Raw genomic sequence first — 8755 nt, 5'->3', positions numbered from 1 at the left:
GCTCAAGGGCAGACACCCCCCAGACAAGTGCAGTGGAAGCCCCACTGATCCACACACAAAGGGATCAACTCATGCAGACAGACCACAGCACCCCACCAAAGGCCTGGCTGCTACCTTGAAAGGCACCTTTCCAGACCACATCGTCTCCACCCTTTAACTCTTCGGAGGATGCTGATGCCCGCAGCAGACACTTACTGGGAGCTGAGCTAAGACCTGAACAGCAGGTCTTGTGGCAGTCTAGCAAACAGCCAGAAAGCGGTTATAAAGTCCATTCACCACAAACCAGGGCTGCAGTTGAACCAGCATCCCAGAGCTGAAGGCGGATGTGGCCAACCTGCCATGCTCCCCTTCGAAGGCTGACTTCCAAGATTCAAAGCAAAAAGCCAGATGGCTTTAAAAGCAGAAGAAGGAGCAGGGGCAGAGAGCTGTGAAATACTGACTGATCTCTGAATATCACATGCAGTTTCCTGGCTCGAGGGGGGGAAAAAAAGAAGGGAAAAAAAAATGCCTTCCCCTTTTTAAAAATAAAATAAGAAAGAAAACCTATGATATTACATTGGGCAATTCAGCTGCAAGGAATCCCGGGCTTTTCCCCTCTCCCTGCCTGTGGGGCAGGTTTCCTAGTTCCCTTGATGGATTAGTTTGTTTCGAGAAGTCAATTCTTTTATTTTCCTTCCTAAATTGTCTTTTGCCACCCTGGCTTGAGCCTAACCAGTTCTCCCAGGGTATTGGATATTCGAGCCTCTCCTCTAGTGGGGGCTGGTTAGAGCAATCGCCTCGTACGGCTCCAATTCTCCGACCGGGCACATGCCTAACGCAAATGTAACGTGCTATTTCTGCTCTGCCTCCTGCGTCTGACCTTCAGATCCACTTGCTGTAAATAATTCATGCTGGTAAAACTCCCGGCCGAGCGTGCTCGGGGAAGCAGGAGCAGAAGGGGACGTGAACTCCACCAGAGAGGGACTGTCTCAGTGCTCATGACCCCAAGATGGGGTGGAAGCAGAGAGGTAAGCAGGAGCCCAAAAAGAAAGGGATGCTTATAGGAGAATGGCAGCAACTCGAGTTTCCCTCGTAAGGCCTGTTTGGGGTCCGGAGCTGGTTGGGTTTGGTGCGCAGGTTAGCACCGAGCATGAAGATGACTGATCCACTGGCGTCCCCCGTGGCTTTCCTGCACTTTCCCCTGAAGTATGCGGCGCCAGCTGTTGCAAGGGAGGCAATGAGATGGGCCGACCCAGCCCTAATACTTGAGGACCCCGTCCCCTACCCCCGGCATTCACCCAGCTCCAATATTTACCGCCGTCCGGTTTCTAATCAAGTGGAAAGCAAACATCTCTCGGAGGTGAAGAGCACTTTCTTTTCCCGATTCTCTTCCGCGCCCCCCACCCGCCCCCAGCCTCTGCTCCCTTTCACCCGGCCGACGTGAGCAACGGCCGGGGTTTAAAAGAAATAAATAAAAAAAAAAAAGGGAGAGAGCGCGCGAAAGCGTTGGAAAAAGTTTACTTGGCCGTGGGATGAATAGCCAGCAATAAAAAGGAAACCCCCCAGCTCTTGTGCGGGGCAACGTGGCTGCCTATTGTAACTCTATTGCCTAGGTCAGGCTGGGACCATATGTCACCATTCCTGAGCATAGTATGGCAGGGTCTCCATGGATGCTAAATCAGCTGTGCCCATTGTCCCTGCTCCCCTGGCTCTTCCCCCCCAACATATATTCATAGCCTGGCAATGGCATGCCTTGAGACAGAAACAAATTGATACATACAAGTGCCCACCCCGTTGGGCTCACATGACACATTTTAAGCAGACAATAAAAGGACATTTCAGACTGTTTAAAATCTTGAGAAAGGATTGGTTTCCATGGCGATCAGATGGTAGGCCTGTTGCGGCCCATTAAACTCCAATCACATGTAAATTTCTCCACAGGCCTTGCTCCTTATTCATTATTACTGCCTCTCCGGAGGAAGGGGTGGGAGGAAGAGGAGGAGGCGGGGGGATCTGGAGAAGGGCTCCCTACAATAACCAGTTTGTTTATCAATTCAGGTGCCATTTAATTGGCTCCATTCAGCATCCCCTTTGTTTAAAGTAATAACCTTTACAAAGCCCCACTGATTTATAATTTCCAGCACTCTATTAGATAGGCTTCTTTAAATCCTTAATGCCACTTCATAGCTAGGAAGGAATAAATCAAGCAGGAATTATTCGCATTGGTACGCTCGCCGTTTGGGAGGTGCCGCCTGGCAGCAAGGCTCCTTCTCAGACATGGCAAGGCTGCATTTGCCAAAAAAAAACCCCAAAAAAGGGCTGGGAGTTGGGCTGGCCTGGGCTTCAACTTCCCTTGGGCAGGGCGGGGGGAGTTTGGGTTTCACACCTCTGGCCCTGCAGGCTTGGAAAGGGAGACGAAGGGCTGGGTGCCGAAAAGTTGAACCAAACTGATCTCAGCAGGGTGTTTTGTTGGCTTCAAATTGGTTTTCAAAAGAAATTCGCACTGAACGGGGCTGGATCCAAAGATCAGAGGAGGGAGTCTTCTGTGGTCTGGCCCAGGGGCAGACTGGATGCAGTGGCACTCGCAGTGCCGTTTTGGGGACCTCTGTATCTCAAACGGAAGAGGCAAGAGAGCTGCAAAGTGCCAGGGTCAATGGGCTTCCTACATGCTTCCCCATGAGCCCTTTCTCCTAGGGGACAAGAAAGAGGTTTAATCACTTAATGCCATCCTGAGACTGCCAACAAGGCTGCCTTGTGCTGATGGGGGGGTGGGTTGTTTTGCAGATGCTTCTCCTGCTGGAAAATGGACAGAGCCCCGAAGCCTAGCACATGGCTTGGTATTAAGGACAGGCTGCTGTCATGCCAGGAGGGGAGCTCAAATTTTGTTTCTTCATCTGTAAAGACCTCCACCCTTTTGCAAGAAAAGTCACTGGAGATTTGTTTTGTTCTTTTCATTGGAAGCGAGCGGTCAATTGACTTCCCTGCAAAGATGGCTTGAGAAGATGGCAGATAGATTTGAAAAAGCCGTAGCTTGATCCCGGAGGGGGAGGACCTGGGTGTTAGCTCTAGATCTGAGTGATCCTGATTTAAGATCCTAGCCCAGCAAGGTCCTCTGAAGAAAGCATGGGTTTTAAATTACAGAAGGAAATGTCCACAGGGTGAAACTAGAGTTGCAAGCCCCCCACACAGAGAGGTTTACCAGGACCTCAGCTTCACCTAATCTCATATACAGTGCCACCATAACCAGATAGCCAAGGTGAGTCTTTCAACTAGAAGTAACCAAGGTCTTTCCGCTACCCCTACCTACTCCAGCTAGTTAGAGATCTTTGCCTTGTCTTCATCCTGGCCGACTGCAAGCCAGCTGCACGATAAGGTGATGTGGTTTTGATGGCTAAAGTGCAAACCTATCAAGACAGTCCTGCAGAGTCTTAAATACCTTCTAACCAATGTGTCAAAGCCCAAACTCCTTAACAGGAAAGGAACTTAGGGTACCATTGCACTGGTGGGGAAAGCCAACAGCATACTGGGTTGTATTAGCAGAAGTGTCACGTGCAAAGCAAAAGAAGAGCTTCTTCCACCCTGTTCGGCACTGATGCGGCCTCACCTGGAGCACAGGGGTCGAGTGTGGAGTGTTTCTCCCACTGAAATACTCGGATCCCAGAAGTTTGCAAAGTTCAGCACTGCAGCATTGCCGAGAGGGTGCCGTGTGTGAGCTGAAGGGAACGGCCTATGGCTTACCCTTTCACTACTAAACTCCATCAAAAATCACAGGGGTTGCATTAAAAAACCAAGCCCCAAAGCCCAGAGCAGATACAGGAAATGTGCGCAGACAGAAAGTGCTTTGGCGCATTTGGGGGATTGCCATGAGATGAGACTTCCCATCGAAAACAACAGAAGCATTTTTCTCCCTTCCCAAGTACTAGGAGGCAGCAGCAGAGACCACCTAGGACGAAGCTACCCCGCTGAGACAACCGTACAAATAGATTAATACTGGCTCTGTGGGCCACATATGCTGGCGCTAAATTAAAGTCCAGTTGATTTGCTGTCGGGTTTGGGAGGCTGGCTGTCGAACGGAAAGGAGCAGAAAGAAGAATCCCAGGGAAAAAAAATAAGGGGAAACACAGGAAAACTGAGGCAAGAGTGAAGAAAGTAATGTACTTGGTCAGACATGTCACCTGGTGGTGTTCTCCTTTTTGATGGGATACATGCAATGAAGATGGGTCACTCCATATCGGGGTGGGGGAACAGAGCGAAAGGAGAGAGAAACTCTAACGAAAAAATGAAGCTAATGGTATATCTAACCCAGGAGCCCCTCCTCCTGACTGGCCTCACTTTGCAAGCTGCTCCTAGGCTTACCGGATGAGCTACTTGCTACAGTGAGTTGCAGTGATGCCACTCTCCTGAAAGGATCCCTCTCCAATGCAACCCCCAGCTCCAGGAGTCATGGGATGATGTGAGAATCTCGCCTTTCGAAGTTGGAAACCCTCCTGGTTGGAGAGAAGAGCATGAAAGCATGACCTTTCCTTGCTCCTCCAAAGGCTCAAACCTAGGTAAATAAATGAACACAAAAGGTATTGGTGAATTTTAAGCCATCTCCACATCAGCTCAGTGCCTGGCTCATGAGTTTTGACTATTTGGGCTGGTTGAGAGTGTGGCAGCAAAATAAATGACCCATTTCTCCACTGACTCATACCACTGAGATCTAGAAAATGACTCCTGATTTCCACTGGTGTGATGGAGAGAAAGCAAACCCATGTGCACACCTGCACAAAGATGTTCTTCACTGGGTGGAGAGGGAAATGACAGGGCCAGGGACAGATGTTTTGTGGGGGTTTTTGCCAAAGCAACATTTTTTCCCTTGCAAACCAGAAAGTGGTTCAAAAGGGTTGCACAGCCACGGGGCTGCCTCCCTGGCTAACAGAGAGCTTCTGGGGAAGAGGAAGCAAAGCCATGAATACATTATCATCCACACAATGTGCTCTGAGCCCAAGCTTTAGTTTTCCAGTGAGAATTAAAAAAAAGAAAAAGTGACAAACGTGAAAGCCCCTGGATTTGTGTCCCCCCCTTTCCATTTTCCCCAGCTTCTGTCACGCAGAGAAGCGGCTGCAAATACCGGCCTCTGCACACCCAGCCCCTCCTGGATAGCGAGACGCGCTCTAATTAAGAAGAAATCTACACAAGCCCCTTTTACAAAGGCTGAGTGGCAGGTTATTATTGTAGCAAAGTGCAACCTCTGCCATTTTTGTCAAGAAAACCCATCAAATTAGAGAGAAATAAGATGTCCATCTGTTTCGTGAATGGCAGTGCAGCGAAAAAATCAGATTCCCACCAGTTCCTTAAATCCCAATTATTCCCAGATTATCTTTTGAGATCGGGAGATCTCAGTTGAATAAACCTATGGCCCTGTTACTGACAGCCCGATGCTTCTCTAAGGAGGGCAGGGCCCGTTCCAAGGCTTTGGGTTACGTTGTCAATCCCTCCGGTGACCCCGGGGGTGAGCGATGCTGCTTTATAGACTGACAGCAGATAAACATTCTTCCCCAGCCCTCTCCTTTGGCACTGCTGGCCCGGTAAACAGAGAGGGCAATTGCCTTAGAAAGTTAAAGAATAACTTGTGGGGAAGAGAGGGCGGAGGGGAAACCTAGGGCTCCATCCTCGCCTGGGGGACTTCAAGCTGAGTGCGAGGTAAATAATATCAGAAGGGAAGGAGACAAAAGTCATCTCTGGCTGGTGACAGGGGCAGCTTTTCAGCTGTGTCAGCAACCCGGGCTTGCTTTGGCACAAGGAGGTAAGCCCCATAAATGGCTTTTACAGAGGCCATGTGGCTTGTATTTTTTGCATTTCTTTTTAAACAGATGCTCTGCAATATTTTTTTCCAGATGCTGCGGGTGCTGTTTGCTCCCTCCTGCCAGCCGGCCAGCCTGTCGGAAGGATTTTATTGGAACGCAGCATTATTGGCGGAAGTTAGGGACCCACAAAGATCCTGTGCGGATGCTGCGGGGTTAATCTCTGTCCCTCCTGCACCTTCCCTGGCTTTGTTCAGGCAGGGCACAGTTAACAGGCTCCCTCCCCACCCCTTTCAACGCCTTCAAAAAGCAGTTTTCAACCGTTCCCTACGAATTATTTGCTTGGTTGCAAACTTCTGTTGTTGAACCCCACCTCCCACCCCCGAGACTCCCAGGCTGCCTTAATGTTACATGGAAACAGAAACTGCACATAGTGGATAAAGTCTTTGGAAGGGGCATTGGCACCTAAATCCCGCTGGCACCTAAATCCCACTGTGGGCGTCACTCAGGGCTGGATCTCCCAAGGGAATGATGTACATGCAAGCTGTTGCCCTGTGGGAGTTTTCAGGGGAGTTTAGGTGCCCAACTTTCACTGCTTGCAATGAAAATTGAAAACCCCACAAGGCTTCTGTCTGCATCCCCCGGTGCTGGAATACCTGTGGAAATCTTACCCCTAGGGGCCTTTCATGTGCGCTAAGGCCTTTAACTATTAAAATGGGCCTAATGTGAGTTCCTGGTCTGAGTTCACATCTAAACCGTCACTGTGAAACCAGCTGACACGGATAGATTTTAAAAGACGATTGCAGGACCTGAGCGGCGATGTCTTTGCTAATGATTTTCCCACCCTCCTCAGCCTACCGCTTGGGCTGCAGCCCTGGCCGCATTTAAACTGCCCGCTGGGTTTCTCCCCAGAGCTGGCTGGATAGTGAGTCCTGCCCTCCATTTGGTTTTGCACAACTCCAGGGGTGCATGCCTTCCAGCAGCAGGTGGGGAAAAGCACTTGAAAACTATGGGGAGCAGAAGGGGGGCTGTGTCCAAGTGTACGAAGGCCACTGCTTATTCCAGTCCCGCTTTCCCTTAAGCAAGGGGCCGGGAAGTCCGTGGTGTTATCTCGGTACGTGCAAGAGGAGAGTCAGGCCACAGCTAAGCCACCCTGGCTCCCTCCTCTCTCCTCTCAACCCTTGGGAGCACAGGGAGCCCTGAGTAGCTATAGCAGGGTGGAGAAAACCTGCTTACCATAGACAGCCAGGCATTTATAGTTTCATAGTTAGTAGGGTCGGCAGGGACCTGAGCAGATCATCAAGTCCGACCCCCTGTCATGGCAGGAAGGAGTACTGGGGTCAACCGACCCCAGCAAGGTGATTGTCAAGCCTTGTCTTATAGACCCCCAGGGTAGGAGCCAGAAAACAGCTGCATGGATTTAAAACAGCGAGCATGGATTCTCCTGTGTTCATTGTTTTCCTTCTTCTCCCACAAAGCCCAACCACCTAACCTACATGAGGAATTTCTTTTTAATCCCCCCTCTCTCTGCCTCTTTTTCTTAAGCAAGGCTTTGATTGCAAACTCTTTTGTGCCTCGACCCCAGGGAACTCCCCATCTTGATGGTGCTGGGCCATCAGGAGGGAAAGTTACAGGAAGGATCCCAGGCTAAAGCCCCGGAGATCAAGCTGGGAAGGGGAGTAATGATTTTCTTTTCTCTTTATTAAATTGTTGCAATGTTAAAGGCTTTTCCGAACGTTGCTGGGAGCGTCCGTGCTCCAAATCTGCATGAATTTCCACTTCAAAAGCTGCGCTGAATCCTCCTCATTATTAAAACTCGTGTCCCAGCTCCCCAAAACAATAGCTTCAGGAATCGCTCTCCAAAAGCTCTGCTGAAATAAAAAAAAAAGGCACCAGGGCTTAGTCACGCTGTTCCCGGGGTGGAAACGTGCCATTCCGGGTTACTGGGGACTCCACAGCAAAGCACTGAGGCTTGAGACCAAGGGGCGGAAACGCTCAGCTCTGCGAATCACTTCTGGATGGGATGGGTCTCCCCACAGCACCAAGCAAATTCCCCAAGTCCTGGACTCCTCCAGAAGCAGCTTTTGGTTGTTAACGTCTCCTGCTTTGGGGCCAGGAGAAAACAGGGAAAAGTCTCCTGAAAAATGTATCTTTAAAAAAAAAAGTGCTTGGTTTTAGGGTGTGGGGTTTTTTGGTCATTTCCATTTTTTTTTCAAGGACGATGGAATCCTTCCCCAGGAAAGTCGGCCATTTCGATAACCGCCGCTTCTGTCGAAACCACAGTTTTATGTGGTAGAAAATAGCATGGATAGAAAATGTCAAGGAATGTGAAGAGATGATCTCTGGGGTGTGGCAAGCAGCTACCTCCACCCTCCCTGCCAGGCTGCTGCAAGCAAAGCCTCACGTGTGCAGCATTCGTCTCTTTGCTCTCGACTAGTTTGCATGTCTGAGCCTGGCGCCAGGATCTGGGTTCATACGGACATGAAGCCTAACGCAGTGAGCAACATGCACCCAAAAGATTCCCAGCCCAGCCGTGAGGTGGCCTTGTGTTGTTGGAAACCTTGTGCTCAAATACCTCCTTAACCGAGCTGGTTTCTGTATCAAGTTTGCAGTATCGCCAACCCCGCCGTGCCAAAAATCATGAGACGAACTCTATATGAATGCAAGAGATTGGCGCACAAATCATGAGATGCAATTTTTGAAATGTGTGTGTGGGGTATTTGTGAAGGTGTGTGGGGACTGTGGGGGGTGTGGGGTTTGGAGCCTGGGGAGGGAAGGTCCCTGCACACCCTGGCAGGATGCGGGGTACTGTGGGTCAGGAGTGAGGGGCAGCAGCAGGACTGGGGGCTGTGGCTTGGGAGTGAGGAGCAGACACACACAGACAGCACCCAGCTGGTAAGTGCAGGGGAAAGGGCAGGGTGTGGAAAACCTCTCCAGGGACCAGGGGGCAATGGTAAGCACCATCCCCAGCTACAGAATGGCCCTATTTG

General features: G+C 50.2%; 1 long non-coding RNA gene across 2 annotated transcripts in view; it reads left to right on the top strand.

The window, feature by feature from the left end:
* Positions 1–821: 821 nt before the first annotated feature.
* The window catches only part of LOC109293720, a 30329-nt gene continuing 22395 nt past the window's right edge, over positions 822–8755 (top strand). Inside the window, exon 1 of one of the 2 annotated variants that reach the window (XR_002096376.1) lies at positions 822–1007. This is a non-coding gene — a long non-coding RNA (uncharacterized LOC109293720). The remainder of the gene's footprint in view (positions 1008–8755) is intronic. The other variant, XR_002096375.1, reaches the window with a different exon arrangement.

The sequence above is a fragment of the Gavialis gangeticus genome, unplaced genomic scaffold (assembly GCF_001723915.1).
Source record: "Gavialis gangeticus isolate Ggan-Ray unplaced genomic scaffold, GavGan_comp1, whole genome shotgun sequence".
Taxonomy (NCBI): Eukaryota; Metazoa; Chordata; order Crocodylia; family Gavialidae; genus Gavialis; species Gavialis gangeticus.
Note: the sequence above shows the minus strand (reverse complement) of the source record. Positions and strands in the feature narration are given on the sequence as shown.